This window comes from Nipponia nippon, unplaced genomic scaffold (assembly GCF_047370975.1).
Source record: "Nipponia nippon isolate SJK-2023a ecotype South Korea unplaced genomic scaffold, ASM4737097v1 scaffold_8, whole genome shotgun sequence".
In the NCBI taxonomy this organism is placed as follows: Eukaryota; Metazoa; Chordata; class Aves; order Pelecaniformes; family Threskiornithidae; genus Nipponia; species Nipponia nippon.
The window spans coordinates 5014357-5034848 of NW_028262402.1; the positions used below are offsets into that span (position 1 = coordinate 5014357).

The 20492-nt window shown below is 35.5% G+C and overlaps 1 protein-coding gene across 3 annotated transcripts in view; it reads right to left on the reverse strand.

Annotated features, from left to right (window-relative positions):
* The window catches only part of LINGO2 (leucine rich repeat and Ig domain containing 2), a 554730-nt gene that overhangs the window by 238474 nt on the left and 295764 nt on the right, over positions 1–20492 (reverse strand). For 2 of the 3 annotated variants that reach the window (XM_087741651.1, XM_087741648.1), the window contains exon 3: positions 3187–3270. The gene's annotated coding sequence lies outside the window, so the exon portion shown is untranslated. Of the gene's footprint in view, positions 1–1898; positions 1955–3186; positions 3271–20492 lie in introns of those variants that run through there. The other variant, XM_087741650.1, reaches the window with a different exon arrangement.

Sequence of the window (20492 nt, forward strand, 5' to 3'; positions counted from 1 at the left end):
ATTGGAATAGTTATGTTTTAGAAAGTGTTTTTTCTTAGCTGATCCATGATTTCAGACAATTTGTATGCTGATAGCTGAGATCTGCATTTCAGTGTTACTTAGCCTTGAGAGCTTCCTGAGTCTGTTTCTCATACTCAGGATGAAAGCTCTTCTCTCTGTTTCATGTTTCTTTTTTCCCCACAGTTCTCTTCCTTCCTCTCAGTTCCAAAGGGAAGACAAAGAGATCTTAACCAAATACAGCTATTACAACTTCTGTTTCCTTCCCTTCAGTAGTTTTTGCAGTTCAGTCTTTCCCAATCACCTTCAAATAAAATGAAACCTACTAAGCACTTGGGTTTGCCACTAAGTGTATGAAACCTTTATTGCTTACTTGGTGGAATGAAATCACTTCACATGTATTTTAAGGAAATTCACAACAACTAGTTCACTAGAAAGAGACCATACGCAGCATTAATAAATACAGATGACAGACATAGCATTACAGTGCTCTACTCTCTAGTTCTAGATACTCCTGCCATCAGAGAAACTACTCCAAATTGGAAACATAAAAAAAGCTTATTACTCTCAAAACCTTTACTCCTCAATTAGATCCAACTGGCATCTCTAATTATTCTCATTAATAAGGGTATGCAGTTGTTTAAAGGAAATGTTTGCCTTTACAAATTTCTAATACATCTACTGGAAGCACATTTATCTATCCAACATCTGCGCCTTGTTGAGAATCACCAAGATTTTAATATTCTAATGTGTGTAACAAGAAATAGGAAGAGAATACATATTTCTTGTCAGTTTAGTCAAAATTTCATAATTAATTGCTTGAAGTGGTTAGTGAAACTCAGCAAAATAGTTGATAAGACATTCCTCTTAATTCTTGCGAACAATGCTAACCATAGAATCACAAATCCGCAGAATAATTTTGAAAGGAAGGAGCCTTTGGGGGTCATCTAGAACAACCCTCCTCTCAAAACAGGTCTAATCAGATCAAGCTGCTCAGGACTGTGCCCAGTTTATTCTTGAACACCTCCAAGGACAGACATCTCATAGTCTTTCTGGGCAATCTACTTCAGGATCTGATCACCCTCATGGATAAAAAACAACCAACCAACCAACTAAAAATCTTCTTATAGCTAATGGGAATCAAAGCGGAAAGCTGACTACATCAAGTTTGTTATACTATTATTGTTATTCACCAATGCACTCATTTTGTCTAACTGCAGAAGACACAAAGTTTTCAGAAGACTGAAACAATTCAAGATTAAAATATTTAAAACTGTCTTTGAAATAATTCTGAAAGGTACATTCTAGAGGTACCCTAAAATGAGGTATGCAGGTAAGTATATGCAAAATTATCTTCTGCTTAACAGAATTACAACTGTTTCCTGCTTCTCGAAAGATATCACCTAGATGTGTTTTCACTTTCTGGAGAGTAAGAAGCTTCAAGGAGCACTGAACAGTTGGCAGTTCAATCACATTGAAGGGAAAACACCCTACATTTGTGCTATTTGAAACATGACTAATAAGTGGTGATGTTAAGGCAAGAAAATCCCAAGTTCCAGGGCAAGTATAAACTCTGGATCAAAAAGCACTCCCAAACCTGCAGAAAGAGACCAAGGCAAATGCATCCAAGCAAAAAATAGCTTTTGCAGGAGCCCATAGTAGACCATCCTCCATTATGTGCAGGAACTGAATACCTGCTAATTCCCACAATTAGCATCTTCCTCACAAATTTATAAGAATGAGACAAATTTTAAACACCTGTACGTAGTGCAAGTGGGATTTTGGGGTCTCGGCTAGAAAAGACTCAGGGTGCTTTGAAAATGAAAGTGACAGTGACTGGGTTTATAGGGACAGAAGGTAGGTTTGAGTCAGCATAGGTGTTACAATATTAGTGGACTTACCATTTAGCTTGGAGAGCTCAACAGTCCAAGTAAGTTCATATCATATGAAAAGAAATATCCTTCCTGAGGGATAAAGCCATATTCCTTGTGTTTCTCTATTAACATTTTTGATATCTCTGCCACCTACCAGTGATCACAAGACAGAGTCAGTGAACTTCATTTTTTGAGGAGTGTTTCTCACTTCTTCATTATTATCTGATATACTTTCAAAGTCAGTGCAATGGTGAAGCACTATTGATGAATTGTCAGTACTGATAGAATAGTCAAACTCAGAAAGCTATTGTGTTTCCTTTAAATAAAGGATATAGATCATCCATTTATCAACAGAAGATATATATATATATACAGATATATAAGTGAGTATACTTACACAAGTATAGGAAAATGGAGATCAGATAAGACCAGTTTTGACACGAGTCTACAACTCCTTATTACATATTTTTTTGCTGATACATTTGATATATTTATAAATCCATTCTTAGGCCATAAGACCTTATGCTGTGCCAGGTCTCTGATACCAGGGTTTTTTTTTATATTTTTATATATTTGAACATGTTTCTCTATCAAATTCTCTATTAAATGCTTACCAGTTCCCAGGACTTTATTAGCCAAAGGTTGTGTGTTTCACTGACACACTAGTGTATAAACAATAGCAGGGCTAGTTCCATTCCCTTTGGGAGCTTAGAGACTATTGTCCCCAAATGTTTCTAACTACTTTTCCTCCCAAAAGAGATAGCACAGCTAGAATTCCCCTGGCTTTCTTCTAGGGAGGAAAAAAAAAAAATCACAGATAGCTGTTTCATAAAAGGACAACCTGCTTCACCTGAAGAAAACATTTCTCAGAATAAGGCTGTAATAAGAAATTGTTTTAAAAACACAACTTGAACCTCTAGAACAGTATTTTTAAAGCTCACGAGTGTGTTTTTCTAGATTAAAAAAAAATACAATAAAGCAGAAAGTAACATTTTAAAAGCAGACCCTTCAGCTCATAAAATTCTTGACATTGCAACATCTAGTTCTAACATGAGTGGACAAAACTTGGGGGTATTGTGTACATACTTAAAGGATTATAAAATAATTTTCTGTGCTAACTGCCTTGGCTGGGGACTGAAAATACTGGGATCCATGACAAAACTGCATCTCAAAGAGATAATGAGATATTAAGTATTTGTGTTTTGTTAACTCAGAAGACAAAGTTTATGACATTTAACACAGAAATATCACATCAAGAATACAGCAGCTGAGATGTTACTACAAACATAAATGAGACCACTGATGGGAAACTTACCAGGTTGAAACTGCTCATTGCTCACACTTGTGGTGATAGTCTTCCACTACTTCCCTCCTCCAGAGTGTTTATCTTCATATCAACCTGATAAAAAAATAAATAAATAAAAAACCAGACCCAAACAAAACAAAACCAAACAAAGCAATGATATTAAAATCTTTAGATAAAATAACTTGAGTATCTGGGTCAGAAAACTTTCAGTAGAACAATGTGACAGATCATGTTCTTTCATTATTTTTACATTTCGAGATTGAGTACATAGCACATGTTAGACTGACCTTAAGCACTCATAAAAGAGAAAAACAGCTCAGCGTAAACTGTTGAAGTTATATAATATGTCTCTTCAGTTTCCCTCTATTTATGAATTTTAGTAAGTAATAATGGAAGTTTTAGAACTCTTGCAGTTGTAGATGGCAGGAGGTAGACCCTAACATGCATTGATATGGATTGTAAGGATAGATCACAGACTCATAGAATGATTTGGGATGGAAGGGACCTTTAAAGGTCATCTAGTCCAACCCCCACTTACAATGAGCAGGGACATCTTCAACTAGATCAGGTTGCTCAGAGCCCCATCCAGCCTGGCCTTGAATGTTTCCAAGGATGGGGCATCTACCACCTCTCTGGGCAACTTGTTCCAGTGTTTCACTACCCTCATTGTAAAAAATTTCCTCCTTATATCTAGTCTGAATCTATCCTCTTTTAGTTTAAAACCATTACCCCTTGTCCTGTTGCAATAGACCCTACTAAAAAGTTTGTCCCCATCTTTCTTATAAGCCCCCTTTAAGTACTGGAAGGCTACAATAAGGTTTCTCTGGAGCCTTCTCTTCTCCATGCTGAACAACCCCAGCTCTTTCAGCCTTTCCTCATAGGAGATGTGTTCCAGCCCTCTGATCATTTTTGTGGTCCTCCTCTGGACCCGCTCCAACAGGTCCATGTCTTTCCTGTACTGAGGACTCCATAGCTGGACGCAGTACTCCAGGTGGGGTCTCACCAGAGCAGAGTAGAGGGGCAGAATCACCTCCCTCGACCTTCTGGCCATGCTTATTTTGATGCAGCCCAGGATACAGTTGGCCTTCTGGGCTGCAAGCGCACATTGCTGGCTCATGTCCAGCTTTTCATCCACCACTACCCCCAAGTCCTTCTCTGTAGAACTGCCCTCAGTCTCTTCTGCCTGTGTTGGTACTGGTGGTTGCCCTGACCCAGGTGCAGGACCTTGCACTTGGCCTTGTTGAAATTCATGACGTTCACCTGGGCCCACTTCTTGAGCTTTGTCCAGAGCCTTCTGTATAGCATGCCATCCCTCAGGCATGTCAACCACACCACTCAGATGGAGTCTTTTATGTCTCAGTTATTTTCCAAAGTCTACATGCTGTTACTGTAGGCTTGTATTACATGAGGAAGAGCTTAAAAAGCACTGTAACACTCATGCATTGATTAAAAAAAAATTAAAAATGTGGCTTTTTTTTTTTTAATCAAAATGAAACAGACAACACTGGAGAGCTGGAATCTACCACATTGTGGCTCTTCATTAAAAATCCTCTTCCTTCTGGTTATATAATCAGTTGTAGTATCATTCTTAAAGTTAAAAGTAAGAAGAGAGAAATTGATGCTCCAGTTATTTAGCCCAGGAAATTAAAATAAGCTTCCATAATTTCTATGTAGGCCAGGGTTTGGCATGAAAATGACTTATTTTGAAGATATTTCTTTTAAAATAAAATTACTGTTTTGGATTCTCCACTTGAAACAAACTCTACCATTTTGGTTTTGAGAAGCACTAGGACGTACAAAATTGGAACAGATCACCAAAAACTAATACCAAACTGACAAGTCATTTAAGAAGATCTCAGATGATATGCTTTTTTCCTGGAATAATCTGCCTTTGGCTTATTCATATTAATTGGACAGGTTTAGATTAGTTAGGATTACTTTCATTTTGAGTTCCTAGAAAAGTCAGGGAGAAAGGTTTCTTTGTTTTGCAAAAGTCTTTTTGCATAATCCCAGAAAAACTATACAAGCTGAGATATACACATGGAGTAAAGTGAATAAACATAGGATAAGTAACACTACATTTTTCTCCAGGTGTGTTCTTATCTGTGCACTTCTAAATTGCAGACTTGCTGAAAAAAAGAGGCTTGACTTAAGTATCACAAAACTCATCTATATGCTTCCAAAGTTTCTTTCTACAATTAATACTAAATCTAGCTCTCGATTTTTTGTCCTTAAACTCTCAGTCAAGACAACTGCTTATATGAAAGGACCTTCTGCTTCTTATATTCAGTTGCCTGTCAGCTTTTAAAGCCATAGGATTGTGACTGACATTGAGAACTGGACCAATGGTATCAGGCTTTTTGAATTTTTCTGTGAAGAATCATCAGTCACAGAATACGTAGTTGGAAAGGACCTGAGGAGGTCTCTTGACCAACATCCCACTTCATGTGCAGGGTCAGGACTGAATTCAGACCAAGGATTGGTTCAGCTAAGTATTGATAAGCATGTTTCCATGATACATGTAATTTAAAAAGTAAATTGAGAGCTACCATTTTAGTAATTCCACATAGTTTCTACAAATTTATAAGGGCAACTTAACCCCAATTTATTTGGTTTGAATTACTCCTCTGGAATTAATTGTCTTATATGCTTTGCTCTTACCTTACTGCTATCTCAAATTTAATTCAATGTCAAATATGAAGGAGGAAAGAGGCAACAGTCATAATCTTGCAATTCAGTACCTGAAATGTTTTGGATATCCATCCATTTTTAGATATCACTGCTTCTATATGTGGATACAATGACTCAGTTAAAATTTACCCCAGTCCAAATTTATGTGACAGAAAAGCTTTTTCCGAAACTATTTTAAAAGCCAGCAAAACAGCCACTTCATCCTTACTATAATGAATGATATTTGTGAGGTCAGTGAATAATCTGATGTTTTCTAAGAGTAGCTATTTTTAATTATATCTACTTAGAAGGTATGAAGGCTAACAGAATGATTTCTGTGTTGTTTCATGACTAGTTTTGGAGAATGTTCTATTAGTGTTATAAATAAGGAACACTAGACAATTTCCACACTGTTCAATGAACAACTTTATTTTCAGAATGCACTGTTTTACATAATGTTCCTGCTAACATATTATAAGGAATTATGTTGTGTGATGTGCACTGCTAAGTACTGCTCTAATATTAATCTGCATTATATATACAGAGCATATTATTGAGGAAGGTTATAAGAATACCCACTTGACTTGTGAAATATGTTGTAGAATTCTTCACAAAAGCCAAGGAGCATAGGCTAAATTCAGCTATTAATGAAGATGAGGAGGCAGCCAAGGTGACTCCAAGAGGCAAATGTTAACTACCTATGTATCTAAAAAAAGGAAAAAATGTATTCCCCATATTTTATATGCTTCACAAGAAACTCAGCAACAGGTAGAGTTCAGCATAGATATATTCTCTATTTGGTACAGCTGACAGGGTAGCATTGCTATCTACCATTGGAGGCAATGGGCATCATCTTGGATCTGTTCTAGTCCTCAGCAGAGGAGTAGGATAGAGTCATATTGATTTATTCTTAAAATATCCCAGCAAACTTATTGGCAAACTTGCTACTACTAATTTAATTTTATATCACCTTAATTCTGTGCAAATTACAGTAAGACCCCTTCAAAGGCTTCACTTTTAATCCAAAGCTGAGAGCACTTGGCCAGGAAGAAAGAGGTGCACCGAGAATGTGTGCAAGAATGCTTCTGGTCTGAATTATCACTGAGAGAGTGGTAATGGATTTCCTCTTTGAGATCAAGGCAACAGAACTCATCTATTTGAGAAGAGATGAAAGAAAAGGATATAGGCAGAAAGACATCGATTTATGCTATACAGAGTTGTTTTTTTTTTTTTTTTTTTATATTAATTACTGAGAACCAACTGGGACTTTGATGCTATGTATTTTACTGTTATTTAAGACATTTCAGATTTTCTTTGTAAACTCAGAATTAAGTCAAAAAAGTGTCCAAGCTCCTCAATGGAAATACTAAATATTTCAGTCCTGTCTTGCCAGACGTGCAACCTATTTTCTAACCCATTCTAGTTTTTCGGTATAAATCTCTGTAATGAAATCACATTTTCTGACAGGACAGAAACTGACTGTTCCTTAAACATTAGGTTACTTTCAATTTCCTGGCATACCTAAACAATGATGGCCTTATGTACCAAATTACAGCTTCAACTTTTTTTAGTCCTGAAAGTCACCTGGAATCTTCAGCTAAGAAAGATATCTTGTTTTTTGTTAATTAAAAGAATTACATTTTAAAACTTTAGAAGAAGGGAAAAAATGAACTTCATGACCCCAGAGTCAGAACACAAATGAAGAGAAACTGGATACATTTAAACTCTTATACTTGTTTTTAAGGACTTGGGAGTGAGGCAGACAATACCTTTGATATTTCTTCCTAAAATATTTATGCACCTCAAAAGATTCAACAACTGAACTTCTGTACTATGCATACAGGGTTACTTATGATAAAAGATTTAAACTTGATCTGCAGAACATAAATGTCTACTTAGCATCCTCTATTATTTCATACTGCAAAATCAGGGACAAGAAGAATTAAGCTCAGTTCTAGCTTCATTCCACATTTGTTGGCATTGGAGTAAGATCAATCACAAACTACTGTCTCACTGAGAAAGGGGAAGAAACAGAAAATAGAGACTCTGAGTTGCAGTTCTTTACTGAGGATAATCCTAGTCAAGACTGTAGGAGAACTTGTCTTCCTATGTTCCCTGATCTTGGGCCTGTATCTAAGCAAAAAGGGCTATTCACAAAGTAAAGAATAGCTCAAAAAATTTAGATATATCCTGGAACACGGTATAGCAAGGATACACAAGAAACAGCAGTTCAATTTATACAACCTGTATGTCATGCAGTCAGTATGTACTTGCCACTAAAAGGAAAAAAGAAACTTCTCCCACCCTCCCCAGACACACCCCATCCTGAAGGCTGCCAGCATTTTCACAAAGGCATATTCTTACTAAAAGCAGACGCTTTATACTGTTCTGTAAATGTTATACTACTGAAAATGCAATGTAGAATGAAGCCTCAGAAATGAGGCAGTCAAATTGTAGTAGAAACAAAGGAAAAAAATGAAACAAGCAAAGCAGAAACATTGATTGCTAATAATCAGAGCTAATGTTTGAGATACCTTTGCTTTGCGTAATGTCTAATTTAGAAACCATGACTGCTTACATAGAAAGACAGATGTTTCTCCAAATACATTTTACCTGACAATTATAATACTGTTTCACCTAGCTTATGCCATTTGTATGATCATACTTAGACTGTGAAAGGACATCTTCCTTTTCTGTATAATTTATGACTGTATGAACAATAGATCTGATACTCTAGTGCCAAGTATGATTTACTTGTTACTCCACTGCTGGTTTATTAGTGTGGTATGTAGTTCAGCAACTTCCTATTTCAGTAACTTTGTAACTCTGTGAATATCTCTTCTTCTATTTTATTTAGTTTTATCAATTTTTCTGCAATTTCTTTCACAAATATTGGAATTTGAGACATTTTCTCAAAATCAGTTCCCTCTAAAGAAAAGCTTCAGTGTAGAAACGTCTCCCATCTCTTTCACTGCAAACACCTATCCAAAGATACAAACTATCTGGCATCATATTTTCCTAGTGGACTAACAGTCATAGTACCGGAATTTCCTCCAGTCCTCACGTCTGGCAACCACATTACATGGTCTATCTAAATATTAACTTAGATGTCTCCAGACAAATGGGACTAATGGAAACACTGGTCCAGATCCATGCTTTTGTCATAGTAAGTATGTAATTCCAGTTTACATGTGTCTGAGGCCAATTAATAGTCATTTGTTCCTGAGTACACTTACTACAAGTCTTGCAAATAGAAAATGACACAATTTTTTCCTAATATGAGATGAATTTAGCAGACTGAAAGAAGACCCACAGTATGATCCGAAAGTAATGAAATAAAAGCAAAAAAACCCCCTCAGAGCCAAAAAAAGGCTGTAGAGTCATAGTATAGACTGCAATTACTTAAAAGGACCTGTAATCTACTGTTCCAGAAACATGTGTGGTAGTATAACTCAGATTTCATGCATGAGATGATAGAATAGAGTTTGTGGTATCTTAAGTGAATGAGAGTATATACTGGCACTACAAGAAAAAAACATAGCAGCACAGAACCTCAGTAGCAAATTATATTTCAGATTTTTCTATAAAGATGTAAAGACATGACTGGTTAAGAACTAAGATAACTACCTATGAACAAGTATCAAACACAGACACCATATTCTTCTGACTATGCTTATGACTATTAAAACTGCCTTCATTAAACACACTGGTGATATTCAGCCCAGGTCTTTAAACTGTCAGTCCTGGAATCTAGGAGGATTTACCAAGAGGTTGCTCACTTTATATGTGCATCCTTACTTTTCCTTAGCAATACTGGAAACAGACTACTGCTGATCTTAACATCTGATCTGAGAAAATAAAGAAATTCTCATGGTGAAAATCACATTTTTGCTAAGTAATTTAGGTGCCTTCCCAGCTGAGAAGTCAGAAATATCTTACCATTGACCAATGTGACAAAGTGACTGAGGATATGATAAGTGTTTGAATAAGAAGACAAAGTTTGAAATTTTGAGGATTTTTTTTTTTATGCTGTGATACAAGTACATCCTATCACAACTAGAAATGTTGAGAGGCAATCTTTTATCTTACTCACTAAACAGTACCTATTCATTTCAAAGGGACTATTTATAGACAAACATACTGTTTCAGTGTAATCAAAGAATGTTGAGGCTTGATTTTAATTGTGTGCCATGGAGAAAAAGAGATGGCACCTGCAGAAACATCAGCTATCACCAGTAGATCTACTATTAAGCTATTAACCAGTTAACAGACCTGCATGTATCTGCAGCCTGACATCCTCAGTCTTTCCAACAGCTGAAAATAAATGTCTTAATTGATTTGTCAAAATGTATCCATTTAACGGAGCACTCTTTCACCTAACAGAGAAGATCATGTTGATTACATTAAATATAGATGGCACACTTTCTAAAAGGATGCTATGCACATGTATACATTTCAGCTGAAAGGACAAGATGCTGTCTCTGCCCACAACTGAAATGCAGAATGAAATTACGACTTGAACAAGATGCAATGAAAGTCCTAAAGGCAGCAGGCTTGAAAACTGACTATTTCATTAAATTGACCACATGTAGGCACCCACTGAATTTTTAACAGAAGAATCTGATGGCTTGCAGGTGCTGGGTATCATAAACCATGATTTGTTTGAGTACTAGTGGAGGATCCAACCTAATGTTTGAAAATAGTCAAACAAGCAAGATTTCCTATAAGCAGTAAATAGTTTTTTTTTACTCATTACCAGCAACTGCATTTTTATTATTTCTGAATTCAGAAATATAGTGGCTCCTTACCCATGATTTCTTATGCTAAAAAGCCAGTTGCTCTTTGATATGACAATGATCTTGTTAGAAACAAGAAAGCTTCAAGAAAATTGTCCACGGGATTAATGAATCAGTTGTTGGGATTTCTGTTTCTGAAGAGTAGAAAACAAGAGCAGTAAAGGTATCTCTGAAAAAACAGAGCCTTTTTTGATAGTGTTTGAAAGGGAAACATGCTAGTGGTCATTAGACAGCTGGATACATTTAATAAAAAATGTTTTTCTTTGGATTAAGATTGTTTCTCTTTGAAACCTTTATCACTGTAATAGATTACACTTTTACACCATAAGGATGAGTCTTGAAATTCACATCTGCAAGGCAATAGACTGTTGATAAAGTGCTTTTTTTGTGTACTACAGGCATTTTGAAAAGAGGTTTTGGACAAAACTAAATGTCTTCCAATATAAATAAAGAAATGCAGAACCTGAAAAATTGCAGCAGGCACTCAACAAGATATTAGTGTGGCAGCCAGGCAGATACAGTGTGAATCTGTGCAACTGAAGTCTTGTATTAAGTAAAAGATCTAACAAAATATGTTACATTATGGAGCTCGCACACTCAACAAAAATGGCATTAAACCTCAACTATAGACTTTTATTGTTGCTGGCACTGGGTTGGGGAGACTGAGGGAAAAAAAAAAATACATCTAGAACTCTTCTTAGTAATGCCAAAACTGCATGCAACCATGTTAAATCTGCCCATTCTAGTTTGATCAGTGTTAGAGTACAAAATGTACTTGTATTTTACATGTGTTCTGTCTTTGTAAATGACTTCACAAAATGTTAAAACAGGGCTTATCTCAGCCCTTTTAAAATTTCAGACCCTCTTCTTCCTGCTGATGATGGGGCTACCTCCCATCTACACTCCTTATTTACTAAATAAACGCATTATTTTTGTCCTAAGAGGTAACATATTTACTTAGGAATATGCTAAGGGAAAGTGCAAATGCTGCAAAATTCTCTTTGAGTTTCTGACATGATGAAGTGTGGGTGCTCACTGGAGGCAGTCATGAGTAGGTACTGTTCCGTCCCTGGGGAAAAAGTAGATGGGAGAGATGCAGAAATTTCTCTTCATTCACAGCTCATACTGCCAAATAGTTCACTACACAAAATAAGCTAACCTCACATTTACAGTTTGTATTTTTCACATTTGCTTCTCTGATATGTCCCACAACAACAATTCTGAAAGATACCAGAGCATTTTTACAAAAACCCTTCCTCAGAGATGTCTTAGACTTCAACTAGTTTAAGCTGTGCAATAATGGTTTTCTGAGCAGGCTCCTTAGTTTATATTAGTTCCTGCAGTCAGGGTAGCAGTTCTGCCTACATTTCAGGTACAGAGAAATATGATAAATTAATCCTATTTAACTAAAAAAGCTGAAGATGATTTCAGATAGAGCTGTTGTCTTAGATTCCTACTTATTTTAATGACAATAATTACAGTATTGAGAATACTACCTTGATCTGTTACATTAGGTACTACAGTAACTAAAAATTGCCTCTCAAGCATGGATTATTTTAGCCCCCTCCACTACAGCTCTGAATTGTCATCAAGTCTATCTTAATGTCCAACCACATACCTGTATTTATCAGTTCCTTTCTTGACTCTAACACCTTGTACTCTCCTATCATGTTAGTCAAGCTCAAAATCCAACCTTGGTCTACTTGGAGTGCTCAGGATTATGCTTCTTTATCCTTCTGTATCACCCTTATCTTCTTACATGTCAGATTTCATCTTCAGGACTCTATCAAAGATAGTAGCCTGACCATAACATTTTTTCTTCTTTCCACTGAAGACCTTCACCCTTCTTTCAGTGCTGGCTTTCTCTCATCTTATCAACTAAACAATAGAATATCTGGAAGGAAAAGCAGAATTGTATCCTGGACATAAATATCAGGGTTCTGTTATATTTAAACTGTTGGTGACTAATGAGTAGGGAATGTAAAATTTTGAGATTTTTGACTCTCCACTATCAAAACATAAGCAGAAGTGTAATTGGTTAGTAAAAATTTATCTTAATAATTTTTGAGGTTAATATTTCCTGTTAATGACAACATAACTTTAATGCAAGGATCAAAAGGGATAAGTTTGCCACCACATATGGATACTGGTGCTTGAACTCCCTGAATGAAAAGTTCATTCTCCTGGCAATTTCAACCCCTCATGTCTCTGCAGGGTGTGTTGTGGTTGTTTACAGCCTATTGGCAACTTGCCGATGGCACATTAAGATAGTTATTCAGTCATAAATAAAAACTCCTACCAATTCTTTGAGTAAAAGGAACCTTCCAATTTCATCTGGGGTAGTGTTTCTGATCATCTCGACTGCCATGACTGAGGAGCACCCAGCCATCAGCCCTCACTACAGTGCATCATCTCTGTGACACCGTACACACAGCTACTCTAGGATATAAGTTTTGTATATGTAGTGGTAGTGTTTAATAATGTGAAGAGCAAATCATTAGTGCTAAATGTATTGCTAATGAATTCATTTAGGAATGCTTTGATTTTAAATTTAAAAATCGGTCAGATTTAACAGTATATGGATCAATACACAGTGTATCTGACATTTTATCAGTATAAGATACTCCCAGAAGAGTAATTTCTGTTTTCCTAACCCATGCATACACATGCAGAATCAGTTGCAATACAGACCCTGTTCAACACCAGATTTCAGACAACACAGAGATATCACATGTAGAAGTAAGTGCAATTTGCCTTGTCTAGGAGATCCCATCATGCCCACCATCAGATAGAGAATAAACCTTTCATTAGCACATATAAGCCTGTTCCCAGGATGCCTGTGTAAAGAACACAGGATTTTCTTTCTTTTCTTCCATTCCCAGTTTTTATTTACAAAGTGGAAACACAATTAGACTCTTCCTTGTTCTCACATTTTAAGGTGCTAAAAATATGTGTTTCCAATCTAAAATATTGTTTAAAGGTAATCTTAAGAAAAAGCTTGAGTAATTTTAATACACAGTTTAAAACATTCTTATTGCTAGAACTTTTCAAAAGTAATTCACCAATAATAACAAAATTTTTCAACTTTTGTATTTTTCTTACCAAAGATGAATTTTTTGTCCAGGCACCTTAACCTGTAACCTAGTGATCATTCCTTTGTCTGTTATGTAGGACCCCTTATTTTAAATGATGCAATAATCTTACTAGCAAATACCAACATACAGGTTATGTCACAGTTTTACAGCATTAGCTTCAACTTACTATGCATTAAATACTCATTCAGACAGGCTATATTCGTAGTGTAGGTCTTTCCTATATTAATACTTTTGCAAGTTTTCATCTCCAGCTGAGTTCCATTCTTTTCTTCATTTGCTTAAGTTTCCTCTAATAAACGAAACTACAAATAGTTCTGTATGTTACATTTCTGCTATATTTATATCTTAAATATAATAATTTATATGTAATTATTAATATTTTTATTTGCAATATTTTTGTTAGCAATCCTTTACACACTGAAAGCTGATATTAATCAAGAAATTATAAACTGTCAAAAAAATGTACACAAGGTATGGAGAATCCAAGAGAGAAACAAGAATCATGAAAGGTTTAGAAAATGTGATCTACTGATAAGGGCTGTGATAAATAAATCAGTTTGTTCAACATGAGAGATGACTGAGGTAGTATATAACTTGACATTAAGAGGCTAATGATTAACTGTTTTCAAGTTCCACTGCAAGTCAGGCAGAAATGTTGATACAACTTGCAGAAACAAACTCTGGGCAGTTAAGAAAAGATTATATTGGGGATGTAGAGGACTTCTGTCTTGAATAAATTTAGCAATTTGGACACAAATCTGTCAGGAATGGCCTGGCTATAATGAAGTCTACCTCAGGATCTTGGACACTTGTACCTACCCATTTCATGTTTCTTAGTAATAAAGATCTACCTGAGAAATTAAATATAGCTTGAGTAACAACAGAACCTGTGAGACTAAAATTGAAATTTATGATTATATTATGCCTGAACATGCATAAAGCTTGCTTTTGACAAAGACAGAGACTTGAAACTCTGCTGTGGCAACAAAAACTTTGAATTTATTCTCCAAAAATGTTGCTGTGATGCATATGCACATACATTAGATAGACCTAGCAACATTCAGCGTTTGGGATCTACAATGTTAAAATAACAGCTACCCAAAATGTCCATGGCCTTGCAAGTAAAACATGAAATTACTAGAAAGAAAATCTGGGAAAACAAATGTGTGCCAACCCCACATTGCTTTAACTTAGAAAGTTTATGCATGACAAAACTTTGTTGGTATTATTGAATTAGCAACTCATGCTTTTTTTTTTTTTTTATTTTACCTTGAAGGCACTTGAGACTTTCTCAGTTCAGGGACCTGGATAATTCACTCACTTGAATTTCTGAGACCCTGATTTATGCTCTGAGTTCAGAAGCCTAAAATCTGCATGCTTAAAAGCTAGCTTTATCCAAGTCAAATCACATTGCTCCAGGTAAGGCTCAGAAGTACCGCAGATTTATTCCTCATCCTCTCAGGAAGGTGAACAGACAGAGATTTTATAATGCCCACAAGAGGAAAGTGCCAGAAAATCCCAAGGCTCACGTTCAGAATTCAAGATTTGCTGAGCTGCCTAGAGATTCTCCTTTGTAATCAAACAGCCCAGATTTTGGTTTTTTACCTTACATAGAAGACCTACTGATATATCACATGAGAACATAAAATCTGTGCTCTGAAGAGGGAAAAAAAAATAGAGGAAAGAGATTTCATTTGTAATTTCAAATACCTCTTATCTCTCATTTTTGATCAGTTTATAGAATTTTCTTCTAGATGAATGTCCTATGTTGCATCAAAAACTTGAGTTCTTCAGATTATATTCTGAAAATTCTAGTGAACATCTACAAGTGACCAGTAACAAACTTCAGAATCCAGCACTGAAGGGCATTTTAGATAAGTACTTAGTGAGCATGATAGATTAAAGAGCCTGCAGTAAGAGTTTATAGTCTGTAGACTACCTCAAAATAGTCTGCAAAGGTGCTACATCACGTCAGTGTTGATCAAATATTTTAATGCATGCACACAGTTGCTAAATGCCTTAAACTAATTTTCAGATATTTTGATTAAATTCTTTTATTTTCTTTTATTTTCCTTGCTACAAGACTTTCACCACTAAATCAGTTTTCATCTACCAGAATACTTGAATTACAAGAAAGTAGCACTGAAATAAAGTATCACTAATGCAGGAGGAACATTTTCATTTGTAGTCCAAAAAGCCACGTATTGAAACTTTAGTAACACCTACAAAGGCAAAAAATGTGGACTGTTCCACATTTCTAATTTGCTGATAGTCTTAAGTGTGACAAGCTGAAATCCAGTGCTATTGACAACAATCTACTTTTTTGAAGTCAGGATTCTAGGTTGCTTTTAAAGTGGACAAAATATAATTTAAAAGTAAAAATTAATTAAACAAGTAACTCTTGCACTACAAAATTTTATTATTCTATACAATGCAACACAGCAATAAAAACAGCAGTAAAAAGCCCATAATGCACAACTATAGCTTTCTGGTGCCATAAAAATGTACTTTCAAGATAGTAGCACATTATAGTTTAAGCGAAGCTCTTCATTAGATAGTATGAGAAAATGAGGCATGAAAGGAAGATAGAAAAGCCTTCTTAATAGTTCCTGTGCAGATAATGTAGGCCGAAGACAATCAATAGCCATGCCTCATTTATTTTATGTTTTTGAACACTTAAAGGCAAAATGTTAGTATTTGCTATACTGTTGGGCTTCACAGACCTGCATCAGTAATGACAAAACAAATTAGCATATTGTGATGTAATTTATGTAAATTTATATTCAAATGGCATGTGGTTATTGTTGCTAATATGAAAGGTAACACCTACTCCATTAGTCTGTATTCATTAAAAATCACACTGGCTTACTAATTTGGTTAGTGATCAAAATGACCCAAACAACCAATCCAAAGGTTCATAAACACATTATAAAATCACATAAAATATATGTCAATAACTTAAACATCACATTAAATACTGTAATAAATCAGACTAACCTTGTACAGTCTCTGCAGCTACTCCTGACTGAAAAATGAGACTAAAAAATATATGGTTTTCAATGCATTTTTCACAGTATTTTAACAATTATTTTCAAAGTGTTTAAATATGATTTTGTGTGACAGTCATACTACCATGTTTCAAATCCTTACTACCTCAATCAGATATATTTCTTAATATCAATAATGAAACAAACTATTAAGCTGTACTAGAAACAGAGCAAGGAGAGTCAATATATGAAAAAATATTAAAAAAAGGTGTGCTGGAAAAAACACAGCATTTCATCATGTTCTTTTAAAAACACATAGTGGAGCAATTTTGTCATATTCAAAATCTACTGCAAGGTCAAGATAGAAACTGGTTAGTACTATGTAAAGTTCTAGCTAATAATAATAGCCTAACTGAAACAGCAAAGCTTTGTCTAAAATTCAAGAGAAATAAGATACAGCTTGGATTTCCACAACATTCTCCCTGCACAGTTTCCCTATATATTTAGAAATCTGGGTAACAGGAAAAAAGTCAGATCCAATAAACCTCTACATTAATATTTTTAACTTACTGGCTTCACTCCTGTGACCCACTTGGCAGTACCACTATTTTTATCACTCCCCAAGGAAAACAGTCACTGAATGTACACGCCCCAGTAATCAAATATAAGGATAAGGTTTGGCCTCTTGTTTACAATAGGCTTCACTACTGCACAAAACCCAGACCATACTACTAACATATTTGCTAATATATATAGTATTATAGCCTAGTGATTTTCTAAGCTTGTATAGGAAATTATTATTGCGAATAATTAAATGAAATTGTGTTTTACTTGTGCTTAACCCTTTTTATGACCAGTGTTAAATCAACAAAAAAACCCTGCTACTTCACAGCAAGGCAAATCATGCTTGCAGAATACAGTGGTTACACCAAGTACACCACACACAGAAGCGAATAAAGAGGCCATCTGTAAAAGGTAAACACCTCCAAACATGTGCACAGGGGAACAATGAACACTGCAACCAGTGGATCATAAGAACTTTGGATGTATACAGTTCTAGGACTGGTACAATTCTATTGATCAAACATTATAGCTGAAGGTTTTGTCATCTATCTCCCAGAGTAGAGATACAAATCTTGGTGAAAATACCTACTTTTCAGACTTACTTTCTCATACAACTTCCTACCCAAAGGTAAATGCATTAACTTTTAGAATTTTCCCTGATTTACAACTACATACAGGAGGGAGGTGAATTAGGCTCTTTCATTTTGGCACAGTAGACACAAAAACCTGAAGTACTTTTTGAATCTGCTCTTACTGAATCCAGTTGCAGCAAAACTCTGGTGGTAAGGAATGATAAGTCATTGGTGGACCTGTTGCCAGAAGTGTTTTAATTCAAAGCTGAGGGATTCACAAAATTTTGAGATGCAAAAAATAACTTTTCAATGCTAATTCATTACAAACCTTGTGATTTCAATAAACTGAAATCTTTTATTTGCCACCAATGGAATACCTGATAGTACTTGCCATTAATAGAGTGCTGTGGCTCACAGGTTTACAAAGAACAGAGCTATTTTCTAAATACAATATCTCAGAATTGCAGCTTTTTCTACAGCAAAACAGAACTTTAGTTTACATCTAACTTGAGAATCCTTGACTGTCAGGGCCTCAACACAGAGAAATGGATGCTATAAAACACATTTTTCTGTTTCATATAAATTGCTGGAGAACGTTTATGCTTAGGCTGAAAGCAAGTACATAACTCAAGACTGAGTGTGTGGAGCTGAAGCAAGATTTGGAAATTGCATCCAATGCCTACTGTAATCTAATGCTGAAATGGAAGAAGGACTGTGTCTTACAAAATACCAGATAGACAAATGAATCTGATACAGTTTCCATTAAAAATCTGCTAAAGATGCACAAAATCCCCATCTTTACCCACCTTTTACGTGTTGCTGCTTGTCCATTCCTAAATTATAGATCTGAAAGAAATGCCATGGACAACAGTATGCTTCCTATGACAGGACATGACGGTTGCAGAAGGAAAGAGAGAGAAAGAAAGAGAGAAATAATGAGAGAGAATGAATCAGCAGTACCTGATACCTGTATGATGGTGGTACAACCAAAGGACATAACTAATTTCCCTAGAAAACCCTTTTGTAATGCAGATAATACTTAGTAGCCTAGTCACTTTGCAGAGTATCACAGGATGAAAGTAGCATAGGTACAACAAAAAATAATAACCATCAACTTTAAATCTAATATGTTCTTTCTTATGCATTTGCAAAGAATTTACAGCTACTGTAACTAATCTACTTTAATCACAAAACTCTCAGTAACTTTTATTAGTAGTATGGGAAATGGTTGGGAGGAAAAGAAAAAGAGGGCCTTGCAAGCAAGGTAGAAATTTAAATAGAATATTCAGCTTCCAGCATTCACAGAATCCTTTCTTATTAATTCTCATTAATAAGATTTTCACAAAATGAAAGGGGAGGGGTTTGTGATTTATGACCATTGTGAGGTGAGGACAGGACGTAAAAGATGTAGGAGCAAATGAAGGCAGTTTTAAAAAATATTAAACCAATAGTGATGGTCACAGTATTTTTTTTTCTGAAGCCCCTAACCGTTGTGCCAATAAAATCTGCCATAGCACTTTTAGCTAAATAACACTTTCTAGCCTTGACGTTTACCAGCAAATTTCAGAGAAATTGGAAAAGATGTCAGTTATAATGCTAACATCTGCATGGCATTTGAGTTCCTGTGTACAGCTCTGACGTATTCACTTGGCTCCATCCCACTCTTTTGTACTGTCTTTGCACTAAGTGGTGAAACAGGATCTCTGTTGTTGTACCAACATTTCACTCCTTCCATTATGCAGATAGCTCCTTACCACAGACTGGGCTGTGAGTATAAAATATGTACAAATCCCAGAGCAGGCTTTTAACGTCTGTCTTTGCAAACAAAGCTGGAAGGACAGAGTCCATTTTTTATCAAATGTCAGTTGAATGTCTTGTATTCCTTTTTCAATTCTCTTTAAGTTTTTAACTCTTAAGTTTTCAACTCTTAAGTTTTCATGTTGATTAATGCACAAATGCATGATTGCAGCCTGAAATGTAGGTGTGGGGGAATGACAAAATAATTATTTTACTGTCCATCACAAGAATTCTTAATGTGCCTTTATGTAATCCCTTTGATCTCCTGGGAATTATTTTTAAGAGCAGCAGATAAGAGGTATAATCTATTATGAATATAGGTATGAAAAGGTTTAATATCCAGTAAACAGCTGAGAGTGAAACTTGTTTAACCAGATTATTTTTACACCTGTTCATCCAGGTCAGCAGAGAAGCTAAGAAGTATACCAATTCCATGTGGTATTTCAAGGCTTATTTGTCAGAGAAATTCCTTAAGTATGCTACTGCCATTCATTTCTGCTGTCATACCCAGGTGTAAAGAACAAGAACAAAATGAATTAAAAATACTCTTGTCTTCAGATCAGAATTCTGATGTTACACAGTGTTGTTTTACCAAGAGGGGTGACAGAGACAGGGATGACAGATATTAATTCAGTGACAGAATGATCATCAGTCTCTGCAACTCCATTAACATAGCATAACTCTTTGCTGTAAGTCATGATTTCTGGTCGAAACAATGTCTGAAGGTAACATTGGACATCGAAGACACTATGAAAAAAATCATGGAAGGGCATGTAGTTAACATCATCTCTGTGTATGTCTCAGGATCCTTAACATCTTAGTTTTTGTGTATTC